The sequence below is a fragment of the Geotrypetes seraphini genome, chromosome 15 (assembly GCF_902459505.1).
Source record: "Geotrypetes seraphini chromosome 15, aGeoSer1.1, whole genome shotgun sequence".
NCBI lineage: Eukaryota > Metazoa > Chordata > Amphibia > Gymnophiona > Dermophiidae > Geotrypetes > Geotrypetes seraphini.
Window position 1 is genome coordinate 18709025 of NC_047098.1, and position 21322 is coordinate 18730346.

Sequence of the window (21322 nt, forward strand, 5' to 3'; positions counted from 1 at the left end):
TACACACACTGGACACAAACTCCCACATCCATACATACTGGGCACATCTAACTAGAGAGATAAGGTATTAATTTATCACAAGGCGCACATCTTGCCAGGAACATGTAAGTTTTATGAAAAAGTCCACATGAGCATGAGGCATTAAGGTGTACATCTTATGATATACTAACACCATCTCTCTAACTGGATCAGCACAGCAGGAGTTTTTTTCTTCTTTTTTGCTTTGTTAAAAGTGAACTTTTTTTTTTTTTGTTATTCAAAAAGTGGTCTGTGCAGGAATGTGGCTTGTTGTTTCGATCCTGGCAGCAAATGAACCATCATTTTGAAATATTTTCTTGCTTAAAAACGACATCTTTCCAAGAAAGTGAAGTCTGGCTGAAAGCTGTCCTGTGCAAAATGGTGACACACCATCTCGGAGCTTCGTCCCTCTGGCAACTAGAGGGGTTCAGAGAGGGTGAAATGCCAGTTCAAAGCTTGTTTTTGTTCCGGTCTCTGGCAGATTTACAGCAGGCTTTTCGGTGGACGAGCCTGTGTCCTGCTCCTGCTGCCCAGTGCCAGAAGGTTTCTGTTCTAAGCGGTCCCATGGTGAGGACGATATTCCCACACCAGAGGTGATTCGGCAGCCTTCCCAGGCTCCATCCATCTCAGTAACCTTGGCTTTTCACATTTCACCTTTTTTTTAATATAGGACGTTAAAAAAAAAAAAAAGTAGTTTAGCTAGCAATTCACATATAAAATAATAAGGGAGGAGGAAAAGATGGGGAGAGACAAGCCTAGTTTACAACACTGATATGAAAAAGCTATAAAACCCGCAGTAAATTATAAACTAAGCATTAATTAATTGCACATAGGTACAAAAGGAGGGGAGGAGATGATGTAGTCAAGTAGAAACATGACGGCAGATAAAGGTCAATTGGTCCATCCAGTCTGCTCATCTGCAGTAATCATTATCTCTTCCTCTCTCTAAGACAGGGGTGTCAAAGTCCCGCCTCGAGAGCCGCAATCCAGTTGGGTTTTCAGGATTCCCCCAATGAATATGCATGAGATCTATTAGCATACAATGAAAGCAGTGCATGCAAATAGATCTCATGCATATTCATTGGGGAAATCCTGAAAACCCGACTAGATTGCGGCCCTCGAGGAGGGACTTTGACACTCCCTGCTCTAAGAGATCCCACTTGCCTAATCCCACGCCTTCTTGAATTCAGACACAGTCTTTGACTCCAACACCTCGTCCGGGAGACTACCACACATCTACTACCCTTTCTGTAAAAAAGTATTTCCTTCGATTACTCCGGAGGCTCCGGAGTAATCGAAGGAAATACTTTTTTACAGAAAGGGTTATATCCTTCTTTAGATAGGGAAGACCAGTGTTGGACACAGTATTCCAAGTGTGGTCTGACCATTGCTCTGTAAAGCGGCATAATGACGTCCCCTGATCTACTCGTGATCCCCTTCTTCTCGTGATCCCCTTATCTCCTGGTGCCCCTCAGCTTCAATCCATGACCTCTTGTCCGAGTCACATTGGACAATGTGAATAACGATGTTTCTTGCTCTATTTTGTCGAATCCTTTTAATATTTTAAAAGTCTCTATCATGTCCCCTCGCAGTCTTCTCTTCTCGAGGGTGAACAATCCCAGTTTTCCGAGGCGTTCTTTGTAGCTCAAGTTCTTGATACCTGTAACTAGCTTCATGGCTCGTCTTTGCACCCTCTCCAGCAGGGTTATATCCTTCTTTAGATAGGGAAGACCAGTGTTGGACACAGTATTCCAAGTGTGGTCTGACCATTGCTCTGTAAAGCGGCATAATGACGTCCCCTGATCTACTCGTGATCCCCTTCTTCTCGTGATCCCCTTATCTCCTGGTGCCCCTCAGCTTCAATCCATGACCTCTTGTCCGAGTCACATTGGACAATGTGAATAACGATGTTTCTCGCTCTATTTTGTCGAATCCTTTTAATATTTTAAAAGTCTCTATCATGTCCCCTCGCAGTCTTCTCTTCTCGAGGGTGAACAATCCCAGTTTTCCGAGGCGTTCTTTGTAGCTCAAGTTCTTGATACCTGTAACTAGCTCTTAACTTCATCCTATTTTCTCTCATTCTAGAGCTTTCTTTCAAATGAAAGAGACTTGTCTTGATATTTAAACATCTCTATTATGTCTCCCTTCTCCTGCCTTACCTCTAAAATATACATATTGAGATCTTTAAATCTGTCCCCGTAGGCCGTATGACAAAGACCACACACCATTTTAGTAGCTTTCCTCTGAACTGACTCCATCCTTTTTATATCTTTTTGAAGGGGCAGCCTCCAGAATTATACACAATATTCGAAATGAGGTCTCACCAGAGTCTTATACAAGGGCATCAATACCTCCATTTTTGCACTGGCCATACCTCTTCCTACCATCATTCTAGCTTTCGCCATCACTTTTTCAACCTGTTTGGCCACCTTAACATCATCACATACAATCACACCCGAGTCCCGCTCTTCTGTCGTACACAAAAGTTCTTCACCCCTAAACTGTACCGTTCCTTCAGGTTTTTGCAGCCCAAATGCATGACCTTGCATTTTTTTAGCATTACATTCTAACTTCAAAATTTCAAGCTTTGCTAGGTCTTTCTTCATGTTATTCACACCATGCAGGGTGTCTACTCTATTGCAGATTTTGGTATCATCCGCAAAGAGGCAAATCTTACCTGACAAATGTTAAAAAGAACAGGCCCAAGAACAGAACCTTGAGGCACACCACTGGTAACATCCCTTTCCTCAGAGTGATCTCCATTGACCACTACCCTCTGTCATCTTCTACTTAACCAGTTTGTGACCCAGCCTGTCACTTTGGGGCCCATCCCAAGAGCACTCAGTTTATTTATTAGGCATCTGTGTGGAACACTGTCAAAGAAATTGATCAGATTTGTCTGACCAAACCTACCTGTAGTGAATTCATGTTGCCTTTAGTCCTGTAATCCACCGGATTCCAGAAACATCACCATTCTCTGTTTTAAAAGTGTTTCCATTAATTTGCTTACCACAGAAGTCAGACTTACTGGCCTGTAATTCCCTACTTCTTCCTTACTTCCACTTTTGTGTAGAGGGACCACCTCCGCCCTTCTCCAGTCCTCTGGTATCACTCCCAACTCTAGAGAAGCATTCAAAAGGTCAGTCAGTCAAGCCACCAGAACTTACCTAAGTTCTTTCAGCACCCTCGGATGTACACCCTATGGTCCTATTGCTTTGTCTACCTTTAATTTAGTTATCTCCTCATGAACACAACTCTCTGAAAATTGATCAGGGTCTACCACTCCACCACCCCTATTTGCATTTGTCTTCTGTGCTCCCGGATCTTCAGCCATAAACACAGAATAGAAATATTTGTTAAGCAGTTCAACCTTTTCTTTATCAGTGCCTGCATATTCCTCCCCTTCACTTTTGAGTCTCTCAATGCCACTTATGCATTTCTTCCTACCACTGATATATCTAAAAAAAAGTCTTGTCTCCCCATTTTACGGTGTCAGCTATTTTTCTTCCATTTGTATCTTTGCTTTCCTGACTACTCGACCAGCCTCTCTTAACTTTTCCAGATATTTTTGCCTGTCATAAGAACATAAGCATTGCCTCTGCCGGGTCAGACCAGGGATCCATCGTGCCCAGCAGTCTGCTCCCGTGCGGCCCCTCAGCTCAATGACCTGTAAGCTCACCACCACCTAAATTGTTTATATCCTAATCCTGAAGTAACCTGTATAGTAACCCTCTATCTACACCCTGTAATCACTTTCTCCTTCTGGAAGTCATCCAATCCCTTTTTGAAACCCAATATTGTACTCTGCCCTATCACCTCTCCTGGAAGCGCATTCCAGGTGTCCACCACCCTCTGAGTGAAGAAGAACTTCCTAGCATTTGTTCTGCATCTGTCTCCTTTCAGTTTGTCTGAATGCCCTCTTGTTTTTGATGTCCCCGCTAGTCTGAAGAATCTGTCCCTCTCCACCTTCTCTATGCCTTTCATGATTTTATAAGTCTCTATCATGTCCCCTCTAAGTCTCCGCTTTTCCAGGGTAAAGATCCCCAGCTTCTCTAGCTTTTCCATGCCCTTTATGATCTTTGTTGCTCTTCTCTGGACCCTCTCGAGTATCGCCATATCCTTCTTAAGGTACGGTGACCAGTATTGGACGCAGTACTCCAGATGCGGGCGCACCATCACTCGCAATCTTTTGTAGTTTATAAAAGCTAACCTCTTATTCCTTACCTTCTCAGCTACTACTTTTGCGAACCAAAGCAACTTTCATTTCCTCTTACTTGTACTTACTTGCCTCACAAAAAGATCACCCTTACAATAACTCCTTTCAGTTTTGCCCACTTCTACTCATTCCAGATGTTCCCATCCAGACAATTCCTTGATGTAATCCCCCATCCGAACAAAGTTGGCTTTTTAAAAGTCTAGAACCTTTACTTTTGAATGAACCATCTCTATACCATCTTAATATTAAACTGTACCATGCAGTGATCACTGGATGCCAGATGATCAACCACTGTAACATCAGAAATACTTTCCCCATTTGTAAGCACTAAGTCCAGTATGACCCCATCCCGGGTGGGTTCCATTACCAACTGCTGGAAGTTTCAAGTTTATTAAAAAATTTGTTATACCGCTTATTCAAATTTCTAGGCGGTGTACAGCAATAATAAAAGAAGGAGTCTAAGAGTAACAAAACATTTGGAATTAAAATATTAAAAACAAGACAGTGTTAATTTAGAAGACGTTGTACAGAATCCAGAATCTCCCTACTTCTAGAAGACCCCTACTTCTAGGATACCCCAATAAACATCCAGCATGTTAAAATCACTTATTAGTAAAACTTTCCCTTTTTGAGATATATTCTGAATGACTACTATTAAATCTCTGTCCATGTCTTCCATCAGTGAAGAAGGCCTGTATACCACACCAATGTACATGTACAGTGTTCCCCCAGTCATTTGCGGTTCGCTGTTCGCGGTCCCAGTCATTTGCGGATTTTTCCGACCGCGAATGACCGGGCAGGAGAGGACAGCTGAAGCAGCAGGAGAGAGCAGCCGGAGCGCCAGCGAGTGAAGGAAATCACTCGCGGTATGCTCCGACTGCCTTTTCCCGCACTAAAGTTGAGCCTCACCAATCAGGAGCCCGCTGGCATAGACAGCAAGATCGACAATGGCAACTGCAAGCGGCACTTAGCCCAAAGCTTCCCTCCGATGCGAACCGCCCAGGTGGAAACAGGAAGCTGCGTCAGGGGGGAAGCTTTGGGCTAAGCAACGCTTGCAGTTCCCATACATTCGGATTCCAAAGCAGCGTTCGGATTCCAGGGCAAAATTTAAATTTAAAAAATAGTTTGGATTCCAAGTTGTTCGAGTTCTGGGGCGTTCGGATTCCTAGGTACCACTGTAAATTAAAACCAAATAACATACAATCAGCGACAACAAAACAACAAATTACATACTATCAACGCTATACAAAGGACTACTAATATTATATCCACATACCCTTCCACAATTAAAAACACACAAAAATAATAAATATTACACTTTTTTAAAAAATGGCACCTAAAAATTCAGTGGGTGTTTTCATATCGTTTAAAACAATTGCACATCCCTGGTCTGAAGTTACGAAGGAACGCTCATGGGGCCACACCCCAATGAAAACTGATTCCAACTGCACTGGATCAAAAATAGAAAACCCTTAACAGCCCTACAGTAGCAGGTGAATATGAAATCTAAGTGGCTGCATAGGATATATCAGTGGTCTCAAACTCAAACCCTTTGCGGGGCCATATTTTGGATTTGTAGGTACTTGGAGGGCCGCAGAAAAAAATAGTTAATGTCTTATTAAAGAAATGACAATTTTGCATGAGGTTAAACTCTTTATAGTTTATAAAACTTTCCTTTAACAGTTAAAAGGAAAGATATATAAACTATAAAGAGTTTTACCTTATGCAAAATTGTCATTTCTTTAATAAGACATTAACTATTTTTTCGGCGGCCCTCCAAGTACTCTATTTTTTCTGCAGCCCTCACATTCAAAGTTTAATATCTTTTCTTTCTCAAAACTGGCACATTTCAATCACTAAATTGAAAATAAAATCATTTTCTTACCTTTGTTTGGTAATTTCATGAGTCTCTGGTTGCACTTTATTCTTCTGACTGTGCATCCAATATTTCTTCCCTTCTTTCAGCCTCCTGTATGCTTCCTCTCCTCCAGACCTCATTCCCTCCCCCAACTTTTTCTTTCTTGCTCTATGTCTGTCTCTCTCTGATTCTGTGTCCCATTTTTTGCTTTGTTTCTGGCTCCCTGTCCCCCCCCTTCTTTCTTTCTTTCTTCCTTCCTGCCCTCCCCCATGCCACTGCCACCGGGGAATAGGCTGCTGCTGCTGGCATCGGGATCAGGCCGAGATCTCCATGCTTCTGTTCTCCACGGGGCCGACCGCCCGACGTCAATTCTAACGTTGTAAAGGACGTTTCGGACAGCCAGGCAGTGATTGGCTGGCCAGAACGTCCTCTCGACATCAGAATTGACGTCTGGCGGCGAGAGACGCAGGGAGATCAAAGAGCACGGTGCCAGCCTGTTCCCCGATGGTAGCGGTGAGAAGGGAAGGGAAGCAGGTTGGGCACCACTGCTCTAGACGAGCTGCATTCTAGGGAGAACAGTGGAGGGTGGCCAGCTGTGCGGACCGCTCCCCCCCCCCCCTTTGGTAAGCCACTGGAGCAGCAGCGTGTCTGGCTGGCTCGTTCCGTTCAAAGCCGGGGGTGGCGGCTCCTTGCGAGATCCGCGCCTGCGTCTGAAGTCTCTCTGATGTTGTGATGTCAGAGAGGCTTCCGATGCAGGAGTGGATAGCGCAAGGAGCCGCCAACCCGCGGCTTTGAACGGAACGAGCCGGCCAGACACGCTGCTGCTCCAAAAAGAAGAGAATGATCCAGTCCAGACTGCGGGCCACAAATAAAACCTGGAGAGCCACATGCGGCCCGCGTGTTTGAGACCTCTGGGATATATGCACAAAGAGGAAAGCAGATTTAGAGAATACAGGCCTTAAAATGTACAGCCCAAATTTAGGAGACAGACAAACAGAAGACACGCAGCTCAGTGCTGACAGCTAGTCAGACAGCTAGATAAATATGAATATATGAACAGTATATTGTATGCAGCGATGATGGAGTGATAAAATATTTGTCTTTTTTTTCCCCCCCCCTCTCTCTTCCCCGTTGATGACTGATATTGACTTGTTAGAATTTATTCTTCATTGTACAAGGTCTAATTCTGCCTGGCCAGCTGAGGAGCGGACATGGGCCTAATGATCTAATGTGGATTGGAAATTCACTTGGAGGTTCAGTTCTTTCCTGCAGGACAGGAAAGCACTCTGAAGAGGCGGCCAGAGCTCTTGACCCAGGTCCTAATCTTCCCTGTGTAAGAGACGGTCTGTTTTTGTATTTCTCTTGGGGAGGGGTGGGGGGAAGAGCACGCTGGTGATTTTCTTCCCCCTTCTGCATGACAAACACACCACCACATTTATTTTGTTAATTTTATTTTGCATCCCAGACTAATGCCAAGTGGCATCTGTTTCTGTAGCCAATACCAGCAGCAGCAACCTGCTCTGCTGAGACATTCTTCGTTAGACTTGTCTGGAATTACTCCCTTTTGCTTTCTAAAGTGTTCTCCCCACCCCCCTTTCCTCTTGCCCTTCCTTCTTTCCTGCCCTCTTACCCCCTCCTCTCACCAACTGCCAGGTTAACGTTCAGAAGATTGCCAGAGTGTCTCTAAGGACAAGATGTAAGAACCTGCCAATAACAATGGCACCACAAAGGGGCCCTGAGATCTGCTGATCAGAATCTTTTTGACTGTCCCCTCAATCAAAGAACTTTTCTTAGATCAAAAAACCATCTTCTCCGCCACGGCTCCTTTCCTCTGGAATGTTTTGCTGTCACACCTCCATCTTGAAAACGCTCTTGATAAATTAAAAATTAAACTCAAAAACCTTTTCATTCCAAGACGCCTACCGAAATACAAATTAATTCTCTTCTCTAGCCAGCCTCAATGACTAATAAGAACTGCTTTTAAGAAGTGACCTTCCTTCCCCGTTTGTTCTCCCCTACCCTTCTCGCCACCCCTTTCATTTTTATTTTAACTTCGATGAATTTTCCCTCCCCCGAGCACCTCCTGTATCAATCCTTGTCTTCCCCGTTGTCTTTGTCCTGCCCATATACTACCCTACTTTTATCTTAGCTATTTTAAATCTTATTTTGGCATTGTAAACCAACCAGATACCTGTCGATGGCCGGTCTATCAAACTGTTGGAAAGCACAAAACGTCTATCAAACTGTACATAAACTTGGAAACTTGGAGACATGGGAGGGTTTCATGGAGGAAGGCAGTGTGCCCTGAAAGCTAAATCTGGATGGAAACATTTACGATTCAATGAAAGTCCATCAGCCACAAAAAAAAAAAAAAAAAAAAGGAGGAGGGTTTCAATCTACCTGGGCTGGAACACTCCCACGGACATATACAACTACGCTGCAGACTCCTAAAGAAAATGTAACTGATTTTTTAAAAAAGTGCCTTCTCGGTGATTGTAATTCTATCCCAAGTGACTATCTGACTCCTGCCCCTTCTTTCTCCCTCATATTTGCAACACCCTGCCAAGCCCTGCCATCAAGGGAACAAGAGTTCTTCTGGTATGCTGTAAGCTCTACATAACGATGTAAATTAATGTTATTAAAAAGTTAATTTTCTTTTTCCATGAGTGTATGGTGCCATACACCCTAGGGGGAAACATGTCACATTAGATGAAATGCTTCTTTAAAATCTGACTACCGAGGTAGAAACAATCAAAGGAGCTTGCTTGAGTGAGGCCTGGAATAAACATAGAAACATAGAAAAATGACGGCAGATAAGGGCCACAGCTCATCAAGTCTGCCCACTCCTGGAGATCCCGCTCCTAATGACCCATCCTTAACTCCACCCTCTTAGGGGTCCCACATGGGCATCCCATTTACCCTTAAAATCTGGCACGCTGTTGGCCTCGATTACCTGTATCGGAAGCTTGTTCCAATGATCAACCACTCTTTCGGTGAAGAAATACTTTCTGGTGTCACCATGAAATTTCCCGCCCCTGAGTTTAAGCGGATGCCCTCTTGTGGCTGAGGGTCCTTGGAGAAGGAAAATATCTTCTTCCACCTCGATACGTCCGGTGATGTATTTAAATGTCTCAATCATGTCTCCCTTCACCCTACGCGCCTCGAGAGAGTAGAGCTGCAATTTGTTCAGCCTCTCTTCGTATGATAGATCCTTGAACCCTGAGACCATCCTGGTGGCCATCCGCTGAACCGACTCTACTCTTAGCACATCTTTACGGTAATGTGGCCTCCAGAATTGCTGTATTTCCCTGACGAATATTTACTTAACTGACAGGGGCCAGCTTAGCCTCTCAAATATCCTGCAAATATTATCACATACATTTTGACCATCACAAAGGCACAAGAAAGACAATTATTACTGCAGAGATGGCTATATGACTGGCTTTAAAAGGAATTTCCTGCATTGTGAGGGAGTCTACAAGATGCTACCACTCTCCCTGCTGGATACTCCCTCACATTGTCAGAGCTACCTTAATATAGGTAGCTCTTCCTTAAGAGGAAGTGACACGGGAAGGAGGAGTCAGGTAGACAGGAATCAGGAAGTATAAAAGGGCAGGGCGAGCGCTAGATCAGAAGGCCCAGGGGACAGAAGGAGGAAGAGGCGATTCCTGTATGCACCTTGACTACAACCCTTAGATCGGCTTGGCTGAGATAAGCCAATCTTCCTTTTCTTGTTTAAATCTGAGAAATTTGCTCTGAGGTCTGGCTGGGGCCAGACTCTGTTGCATGACTGAGGAAAACTGTTGAAAGACTTTGGGACATGGCAGTCACAAACCACAGTCTGTTTTGGGTCCTGTCAGATACAGGCCTCTCAAAACTTTTCGAACAAAAGACAGTTCCGTGTATGCCTGGCCCTGTGAAGAAATAGGGTACTGGTCAACTCAACCCCTGCTCGTGCTATTACATGCATTTAAAATCAAAACTTATGTGTTTGTTTATTTATTTAGAGCCATATTCATAAGAACATAAGATTAGCCTTCCTGGGTCAGACCAATGGTCCATCAAGCCCAGTAGCCCCTTCCAACGGTGGCCAATCTAGGTCACTACTACCTGGCCAAAACCCAAAGAGTAGCAACATTCCATGCTACCGATCCTGGGCAAGCAGTGGCTTCCCCCATATCTTTCTCAATAACAGACTAATATGTCACTTAAACCATCAACGCTGACTAGTGTGGCTAGGGTTATCAGACATCAAGTAAAACCCAGACACTTTCTCTTTTGCGAGGACTGTCTGGGTGCCCAGATGTTTTTTAAAAATGGGGGAGTCTGTCTGGGTTTAGCCGGATCTCCCAATTCCCCCACCTACCGCCTCCCCGGACCCAGCAGCTGTAACTGAATCTCTGGGCAGCTAGCAGCAGCAATGAAATAAGCCTGCTGCTGCTGGCCTGCAGTGCTTTCCTGTTCCTGAAGAGAGGCGACGTCAGGGGTAGGCTGGTGGCAGCAGGCTTACTTCGCTGCTGCTGCTGCTGCTGGCTGCCTGAAGATTCAATTACAGCGGCCCAGGCTTGGGGAAGAGGTAAGTGGGGGAATCGGGAGCTAGAGAGGTCGTGAGGGGAAGCAGCATCGGAAGAGGGTGGGGAAGGGCTGGAGAAACAGCATGGAGGGAGGAAGAAACATCATGGAAGGGACACTCAAGGAAGTTATGGAATGCAAGAGGTTTCATCTACTACAAAACACAGCTGCAAGGCTAATTCTGAAAAGCAACCGATACGAGAGGGCAAGTCCACTATTAGAGCAACTACGCTGGCTGCCGATGCAAAGAAGAATTCGGTTCATGGTCCACAAAAGTGATCTATGGCGAACTCAGAGGGACTAACTTCTGATATTAAAGTCCTACATTCCTTCATCAACTCAAGCACTACACAGATTAGAGAAACTGGGCCTCTTTTCCCTGGAGAAGCGGAGGCTTGGAGGGGACATGACAGAGACTTACAAGATCATAGAAACATAGAAAATGACGGCAGAAAAGGGCCACGGCCCATCTAGTCTGCCCACCCTAATGGCCCACCCCCTAACTACCTCTATGAAGAGACCCCACATGCCAATCCCATCTTTTCTTAAAATCTGGCACGCTGCTGGCCTCAATTACCTGTTGTGGAAGATTATTCCAGCGGTCAACCACCCTTTCAGTGAAGAAATATTTTCTGCTGTCGCCATGAAATTTCCCACCCCTGATTTTCAACGGATGCCCTCTTGTTGTCGTGGGTCCTTTAAGGAAAAAGAGATCCTCTTCCACCTCGATACGGCCCGTGACATATTTGAACGTCTCGATCATGTCTCCCCTCTCTCTGCGTTCCTCAAGTGAGTACAGCTGCAACTTACCCAGTCGTTCCTCATATGGGAGATCCTTGAGTCCTGAGACCATCCTGGTGGCCATTCGCTGAACCGACTCAACTCTCCGCACATCTTTTTGATAATGCGGCCTCCAGAATTGTACACAGTATTCCAGATGGGGTCTCACCATGGATCTGTACAACGGCATTATGATCTCGGGCTTACGGCTGATGAAACTTCTACGGATACAGCCCATGATTTGTCTAGCCCTGGATGAAGCTCTCTCCACTTGATTGGCAGTCTTCATGTCTTCGCTAATAATCACCCCCAAGTCACGTTCTGCTACAGTCCTTGCTAGGATCTCACCTTTTAGGGTGTAAGTCCTGCATGGATTTTTGCCGCCAAGGTGCATGACCTTGCATTTTTTGGCATTGAAACTTAGTTGCCAAGTCTTTGACCAATGCTCCAGCAGGAGTAGGTCCTGCGTCATACTGTCGGGCATTGAGCTTTTGTCGGGCACTTTGCTTTCATTTGTTGTGCGGTTGCCTACTATGTTGCATAGTTTGGCATCATCGGCGAATAATGTAATTTTACCTCGAAGCCCCTCAACCAAGTCTCTTACGAAGATGTTAAATAGGATCGGGCCCAAGACCAAGCCCTGAGGCACTCTGCTGATCACCTCCGTCGTATCGGAGAGGGTACCATTTACCACTACCCTCTGAAGTCTACCTCTAAGCCAGATCATGAAGGGCATGGAGAAAGTGGAGAGGGACAGATTTTTCAAGCTCTCAAAAACTACAAGAACGAGAGGGCACTCAGAAAAATTGAGAGGGGACAGACTGAGAACCAATGCTGGGAAGTTCTTCTTCACCCAAAGGGTGGTGGACACCTGCAATGTGCTTCCAGAAAGTGTGATACGACAGAGTACGCTAATGGGTTTCAAGAAAGGATTGGATGATTTCCTGAAGGAAAAGGGGATTGAAGGGTACAGATAGGATATTATGCAGGTCCTGGACCTGATGGGCCGCCGCGTGAGCGGACTGCTGGGCATGATGGACCCCTGGTCTGACCCAGCAGAGGCACTGCATATGTTCTTATGTTCTACAAACTATCCTTACCATCTCCTCAGCAAGTACGGCGAAAGAAGATATTCAGGGACCTCTCATCTGGAACAAACTGCCAGTACACCCAAGACAACCTACCAACTACCTTGAATTCTGGAAGAAACTAAAGACATACCTCTTTTCACTGTAGTCACTCTCTTACCCTCCACCCCTTCCTCCTAAACCAATGCTTCTCCTAACAATGTAACTTAAGAACTTTGATCTAAATCTTATTGTAAACTGCATAGAGGAGTGTGTGGGGCAGCGGTTGGAGCTACAGCTTCAGCACCCTGGGGTTGTGGGTTCAAACCCCGCCCTGCTCCTTGTGAACCTGGGCAAGCCGCTCCGTCCTCCACAGCCCCAGGAACGTTAGATAGATTGTGAGCCCACCGGGACAGAAAGGGAAAATGCTTGTAAAACTGCTTAGACAACCTTGACAGGAAGTCTATAAACACCTAATACCCTGTTTCCCCGATGGTAAGACACTGTCTTATTTTTTTTGGAAGGCCAAAATATGCTCTAGGGCTTATTTTCGGGGGGATGCCTTATTTACATTTTTTTCTAAAAAGGGGGGGCTGTCTTATTTGAGAATCGGTCGGCCGAAAAATCGTACCGTGTATGTCCAGCTTTATCCATCATACCATATATTGTACCATTTAATGTCCCCAATGTTCTCCATCAGGGAAACACAGTAAAGAGATTATTCTGTAGTGCAGCATCAGAGGGGACTTGACAATGTGAAACCATTGTTTATATACCGTATGCATTTTAAACAGGCTTTATATACAGTAAGTGGTATTGCTCACAGCAAAAGAAACCTGTCTGCGTGTCTCACTTTTGGATGTTCTGGCCGTGAACAAACTCCTGCAGTCTCCGTTAGGGAGGGATGAGGGAAGCTGCCTGTGTTTCCTTGCGCGGAGTCACGTGCGCGCGCTGCAGTCCTCTCACTTCCTCCTCTTCACTTCATGACGAGGCGCGGCACGCAGCCATGGAGGCAAATACGGTAGACGGAGGGACCACACGGAGTCACCCACCGTACCACCCGATTCGGGTAAGCGCAGGTATCGGTGGGTGGCTTATTTGCGGGGGGGTGCCTTATTTTACATTTTTTTCTAAAAACGGGGGGCTGTCTTATTTGATGGCCCTGCCTTATCATCGGGGAAACAGGGTAATACACACACACACACACATACATATACTAGAATTTAAAGGAACATTCATGTGTTCCTTTAAATTCTAGTGCTGCCAAGGACAAGAAACCTCCCAACTTTAAATCACTTTCTTTAGAAGTATTTCCACCTTTAGCCAAATGAATAATTCAGGTACTTATCAGCACTCACTGCCTGACACTGATAGAAAGAAAAAAGGGGTCCCCAAGGGTCTGATTATGTGAATCTGAATCCAATGAGGTTGGGGGGGAAGGAAGAGAGGAGAATGAGCTAATTAATTACATATTTGCTGTGGGGAATCGTTTTAAAGAAAAATTGTTTATTTATTTATTTATTTTGAAAATGTATCGACCGCTTAAATCTAAGCGATTTCCATAATAAAAGAGACATAATATTGCAACAGATCTTTAACATTTCACAGTTTATTGCAGTATAATTCCGTCTCTATATCTCCCACATAATCAAGCTGTAAGCACGACACTAAGGGCTCCTTTTACTGTGCTCAGCTAGCGATTTTAGCGCACACTTAGCGCGTGCTACGCGCTAACGCCTCCATAGAGCTGGCGTTAGAATATTCCGCCTAGCGCGGGGGGTTAGCGCACGCTAAAAACGCTAGCGCAGCTTAGTAAAAAGGACCCCTAAATGTTTCTCAGTAAAATGATATCATCAAAATTGCAATATCAGAATCATAATTGGTTGGACCGTTCGGGTATTTATCAGCCGTCATTTACTATGTATAATTATTCTCCTTTCTTTACATCTTGCCCAATCTTAATATTCCAAAATAGCGGTAACGAAATCAATGTCCTCCCACCATTTGTCACATAAATGCATCCACAAATAATTGCGTTTTCAACATTTTCTTAAAGCTCAAACGATCAGTACAAAGCCCCAAAGTTCCAGGGCGAGAATTCCAAAGCTTTACCCTCAACTAGAGAAAACATTGACGTTCTAGTTTATGCGTAATGTACTCTATCTTCCTTCTCAGAAATCAGTTTCACCCCTCCCTCAGATCTCAACTTTCTACTTGGCTGATAAATTTTCCATACATTTTGAGAACGCCAAGGGATCGACCAATATAAAGTCTGGTGCACATTTGAAAGTACTTTGTAGCATTCTTGCTGGTGCACTGGAAGTCAGTGTAGTTGTTTCAATTCAAGGAGACTGAACAATTTCTTTGCTCAAGAAATATTTAATCATAGCAAACATGTAAATGGCTTTTAATTAATGAACACATGTCAAACAGTGACTGACGTACAGTACAGCAGTATGCAATAATCTACTTTTCAAAAACTTCTTTGAGTTTGACTGAATCTGAGCCCAATCATACTTATCAGAAGAGCGAATATCCTTCAACAGTTTGGTCTTATGAGATGAAAGTCTTTGCATGACATATGCTTAAAATGTGCGTGTAGATCAGAATTCCTTTGCAAGATTCAACCTTCAGGGAAACGGAGATCAGCAATGCTTTTCTCTCTCTATAGCACCCCCATGTGGCCAGACTAATAGGCCAGAGATGGTTTCTCTCATTATGTGCGTAGTTTTGCAATTGTCTAAATGTTTAACCTAATTGTTGTCGTGACTGTTCTTAAATTGATTGTGAATGTCAAATTGCAACCCGTTCTGAGCTTTGGGAGAATGGGATAAAAATCGAAATAAATTAATAGGTGTGTTGGTTATAGGCACATAAAATAAAAAAATGATACTATGCTGTATATACTCAAATATACACCAATCCGAATATAAACCGAGGTAATCTTTTCCCTCCCAAAAGAAGGAAAAAAGGTTGACTCGAATATAAACCGATGGTTTATATTCAAGTACCAGTACAGGGCAAAAACGACCCCTCTTCCCTTCCCTGGTGTCCTGTCTGCCAGCTCTAAAGCAAAACAGCCAGCCAATCCGCCTTCCCCCCACCTCCCGATCCCCACTTCCCCCCAATCCCCACTTCCCCAGACACCCCCCCCCCCCCGATCCACCGTGAGCCTGTAATACGGCCCTGGTGGTCCAGAGGTGCAGACAGACAGTCAGTCTGTCCCCCTTCCGGACCCACCGCAAGCCTCCAGGACTGTCCTGGTGGTTCAGTGGAGCGGGGAACCAGATCTGCCTTCAATCCCTCCCTCCCGGTGACTTTGTGCAACTAGCCCGCCCCTCCCCTCCAGTTCCACCAGTGGTCTAGCGGTGGGGCGGGGCAGTGATCCCTTCATGCTCGTGCCTGGCAGTCTCCATAGTGAAAAAATGACTGCCGCAAGATCCCACAGCAAATCTGAGTCTCGCAAAGTTTTGCCCAGGATCTTGTGGCATTTTTAAAGATTTTATCCATCCTTCTGGCATCTACAGATTAATGCAAAAACTCTGGCCAATCCCAAAAAACATTTGGCAGTTGGCAACCTTGTCCTGAGCACATGTGACAGGACCTGTAAACATCTGGGCCTATGACTATTATTATTATTATTACATCCAGTCCTGCCTAGAAAGGGAGATAACAGCTTCTTGAAGCTTCTTGGGTCAGACCAATGGTTCATCTAGCCTAGTAGACCGTACTCACGGTGGCCGATCCAGGTCACTTATACCTGGCCAAAACCCAAAGAGTAGCAACATTCCAGTATCTCAAAGAATAGCAAGATTCCGGAACACCAATGAGAGCAACATTCCAGAGCTGAGATTGTGATGTCATAATGGCTCATTCCACAGTGCCTCAGAGCCAACATCATCAGTGATGTTACAATGGCTTAATTGTCTTATACTTGGCTCACGTAAGAACATAAGAATAGCCGTACTGGGTCAGAGCAATGGTCCATCAAGCCTAGTAGCCCGTACTCATGGTGGCCAATCCAGGTCACTAGTACCTGAAAACCCCCCAAAATGTAGCAACATTCCATGCTACCGATCTAGCCCAGTAGCCCATCCTCACGGAGGCCAATCCAGATCACTAGTACCTGACAAAAACCCAAATAGTAGCAGCAGTCCATGCCACCGATCCAGGGCAAGCAGTGGCTTCTCCCATGTCAAACTATGGCCTTTTCCTCCAGGAAATTGTCCAAACCTTTCTTAAAGTCAGCTTCATTAGCTGCCTGTACCACAGCCTCTGGAAACACGTTCCAGAGCTTATCCTCTGAGCCAAAAAAACATTTTCTCCTATTGGGTTTTAAAAGTATTTCCCTATAGTCTTTGTAATTTTTGATGGAGTGAAAAATTGATTCACTTGTACCCGTTCTACACCACTCGTGATTTTGTAGACTTCATTTGCCAAATATCCTTTGGGATTTGCAATGTCAGGCAGAGTGAAAAAGAAGAAAAAAAAAAATGTGAAGGGACCTGTGCGTGTTTGGAAGTTCATGCATATCATTATCTTTAGAAAACTGTGTTGGTTTAAGGAAAAGCTCTGGCTAGGATCCAGTTCTCTGCAGAACCAGTACAGGCTGCTAGAACAGTTGACAGAATGTGAGTGAGTCGCTCTATAAAGAATGAACGGATGTGAATCTACGATACTGTACTGCGAGTGAATTATCCAGGGAGAAAAACTATGCAAAGCTGGTGTTGATTTCATCAACTAACACTTTCCAGCAGTGTCAGTCGCACGTAAATCACAAGGAAAGAGGCTCTGCAGTCCTGGGAAGAACCCTGGGAACAGGTGGAAGGCCCTCGTGAAGGAGCAGCACTCAGCACTTCACTGCATGCCATATAAACTGACCTCGTCCGCTGAAAAATCTCATATCATCTGAAAATAAACTCCTATTTCCACCCGTTTTATTCCTATACCGTCCAGAAAGGTTTAAACTTCTGGAGTCCTTCTTTAACCCATTCGCTGCCTTTTATTACAAAGTCCGCTCAATGTCTTATTGGCGGTACTATCCGTTGCCTTGTGGAGGCGCTTGGGTTCAATTTTCAACTCCGGTCTTCCGCTTCCTAGGCCCGCGAGGGCTAGAATGCTGCCGAGAGAAAATTTGCAGCCTTCGGGGAGGGGTGAGTTATAGTCGTCGTGTAAAGATGACACTCATTAACTGGATTTTAAGGCCAACGCATGCAGGGTTTTGGCAGCAGACCTGGTTTATGCCACGCCACCTATGGTGTCTCCTCCTCCCGAGCGATCGCTCTCTAAATTTTGGTTGGGGGACACATCATCAACTCCAGTCTGGTTCCAATCTTCCCTTTTAAAAAAGGTTTTAGGCAAAAGCAATCCAATGGGATAAGACAGAGTGAAACGAACAACGATCTCTCCATCCCTGGGAGGGAATGTTTGGGAGAGCGTGGGATGAACACAGAGGATTTAGAATCAGAAAATAATAGTAAATATTGAACTAAGGCCAGTACTGGGCAGACTTGCACGGTCTGTGTCTGTGTATGGCCGTTTGGTGGAGGATGGGCAGGGGAGGGCTTCAATGGCTGGGAGGGTGTAGATGGGCTGGAGTAGGTTTTAACGGAGATTTCGGCAGTTGGAACTCAAGCACAGTACCGGGTAGAGCTTTGGATTCTTGCCCAGAAATAGCTAAGAAAAAAAAATTAAAAAAATTTAAATTGAATCAGGTTGGGCAGACTGGATGGACCATTCGGGTCTTTATCTGCCGTCATCTACTATGTTACTATGAGAGCTAGCCCCAGAATAACGTAAAGAAGTCGTCAGTAGAGGGCTGGGAACCTGTCACTAGAATTTAGAGGCCTGCATACTACACAAAGCCCTCTTGGGAGTTGGCACCACTGATTTATCACGTGCTTTTCTTTCAGGCTACAAACCACAGGGGAGGAGATTGCAGACATTTTGTACATTTAATTTTGCTCTTCCCCATTTCAGATCACACCAGCACCGGAAACGCTCTTATTCACATTTCATACCCAGATTATGGCACATCTTCCTCCCCCCTTCCAAATCCATCAGATCATTAAACAATATATGGAACTTCAGGAAGGCCGTGAAAACCTTCCTCTTTACAAACCCAGCTCCTTAACGACTTGCATCTGCAGTGACCCGTCAAAAGCGCACCGGACTTTGGCGTACTGGCAATCCCGCAGCAAAATTTGTGCGCAGGACATATGCGCACTGCTTTTAAGATTTTTCATTAGCACTGGTGTGGGGGGGAAACCCCCACCCCCACCCCACCACACTGAAAACTCCCCAAAAGTGAAAATGGGGGTTCTGAAGATCTTTGAAGCGATAGCTCTTTTTCATGCGATAGTTTCCCCTGATGCAGCGAATAAGTGAAACAGGGCCTTGCCGGGAAATCTATTATTAACCCTCCCAGCGCGTTATATTGGCAGCGGCACTGGGAGCTGTGCAACTTTCTGCTCAGATCGATATAAATATCAGAGCAGAAAATCTTTTTGCAGATAAGTTTTGTTCTTTCCACTTTTGCGCATGAGAAGTGATATTATGACTGTTTTGAAAATGCGGCTTTAATTTATGGATTTTTCCAGACCAAAGATGTATTTCTTATGGCAGCTTTGAAGCCGTCATAGAGACTTCCAGGTGATGATAATCACTGAAATACTGAGGTCTTTTCTCCATTAAGAATATTTTTGCTCTGCAATCTCTGGTATTGAATTGTGTGAATATCTTTTTGGTGGTATGACAATATTTTTATAACCATAAAGTTCTTTAAAAAAAAAAAAAAAAAAAAAAAATATATATATATATATTTATTCAATTTCCAAAGTACCATAAAGTTCTATGACCTCAAAATGCAGGTGTAAAGAGCCTTAACCAATAGGGAGCGGAGGAGATAGTATATGCTGTGGATGGACAGATTGGATGGGCCATTTGGCCTTTATCTGCCATCATGTTACTTTGTTTCTATAACCATAGAGTTCTATGACATCACAATGCAGGTATAAAGAGCCCTAGCCAATAGGGAGAGGCAGAGATAGTTGATGCTGTGGATGGGCCATTTGTCCTTTATCTGCCATCATGTTTCTATGTTTCATCATTCCTAACTCTTGTAAAGTACCAATGTTTGGTACTTTACAAGAGTTACTGCCTAACCCCTAGTTGTCCCATTTGGCTGTTTTGGTTAGATTGTAAGCTCTATCAAGCAGGGATTTTATCTTATGTTTAATGTACAGTGCTGCGTATCTCTGGCAGAGCTATAGAAATAATAAGTAATAGTAGTGGGCTGGAATAATCATGGAATATAGATTCATAGTGAAAAGGCGCCACTGGTAGACTGGCTGGACTGAAACAAATTCCATGTTATTGTAGTATCCGGCGGTTCATATGATTTGGATTATCTACACATTTCTGCTTTGAGACCTAAACATTTGATTTTCTTCTTCCTCCCTTAAATATCTCTAACATGCAGTCATCAGGTAAAAATACCACCTACCCCCCAGCCCCCATGCAGTGCAAGGGGAGGTCCATCAAGAAGAGCAAGAAGAGGCCCATCGACCCACAAAGACAGAAGCAGAGTATGGCAGGCATGGAACTTCCCTATTACTTTGTTGCCATGCCACCTTCCAACCTTTTTCTTCATCTGCATTATCCGATCTCTACCTCTAGATCTCTTAGATCTCAAGACCAACACCTATTAGTAATTCCTTCACTAAAAGTTATTAACACAAGGCGTAACACAATCTTTTCCATAACAGCCCCTCAATCTGGGAACAACCTTCCACTGTACCTAAGACAGGAAAAAAACCTGGCAAAATTTAAGTCTGAACTTAAAAGTTTTCTATTTATGGATGCCTTTAATGATTAAATTCTTCGCATTCTTAATTTAATTACTAGGTCAATTGTCTTCGTCTCCCTTCCTATTGTTTTTCCCCTGAATTAATGATTTTAATACTGAATGTAACCATTAAATAATTTTCCTTTTGTTTCATTATAATTTGTAGAAATACCCTTAAAATGTACTGTAATATGTATATATAAGATTATCATTTGTTTACTTAATAATTGTAAGTATGTTACCAAAATTTTTTATTTATTTGTTCATCGCCTTGAATTTTGAATAGGCGATAAATCAAAATACTTAATAAACTTGGAAACTTGGTTCCGGTCCAGTAGCTGGAGAAGTGCTTAAGACTGTTAAGCTATTACAAGGCCAGATCGCACAGTAAGAGTTGTGTGGTAATTAGAAAAGTAGGAAGAACCAATGAAGCCACTGAAACTCTATAAGGCCTTGGGTAAGGCACTTGCCCCATCGTTGCCCCAGTACATGGATTGTAAGCCTTCCAGGGACCAGAATATCTAAAGTACCTGAAGGTAACGTGCCCCCCCTCCCCCAGTGAAAAGGCGTGGGGTAAAACCAAATAATAATTTTGGTGTTTGCCACGCTCACCTCCTGCTAGCCTCAGTAGACACATAAGGCTGTATGGAGGGATAGTGTTTCCTGCAAAATTTGCTTGTGGACATAGGCTTTGAACTTATGCTACAGGCAGTCGTGTAACCCTGCAAAAGAAATCTAGCTGTAAAATCCATGAGAAATATCAGGTTTTCTTTAGTCTTTAATTAGTCAGTTTGCCAGGAAGTAAGTAATCTTACTCTCCTCTACCCCAGCCTTTTACCAGCCCAGCCCATCCCCCCCCCCCAAAAAAAAATAATGCTTTTGTTGCTTATCTGCATCACACAAGCAATTAACAGTTATTTTCTATTAAAAAAGTAAAGAGTCTAATAAAATATCGGTCCTTTAGA

The 21322-nt window shown here is 44.1% G+C and overlaps 1 long non-coding RNA gene across 1 annotated transcript in view; it reads right to left on the bottom strand.

Moving 5' to 3' along the window:
- Window positions 1-303: 303 nt before the first annotated feature.
- The window catches only part of LOC117349436, a 173745-nt gene continuing 152726 nt past the window's right edge, over window positions 304-21322 (bottom strand). Inside the window, exon 4 of the long non-coding RNA XR_004537161.1 lies at window positions 304-672. This is a non-coding gene — a long non-coding RNA (uncharacterized LOC117349436). The remainder of the gene's footprint in view (window positions 673-21322) is intronic.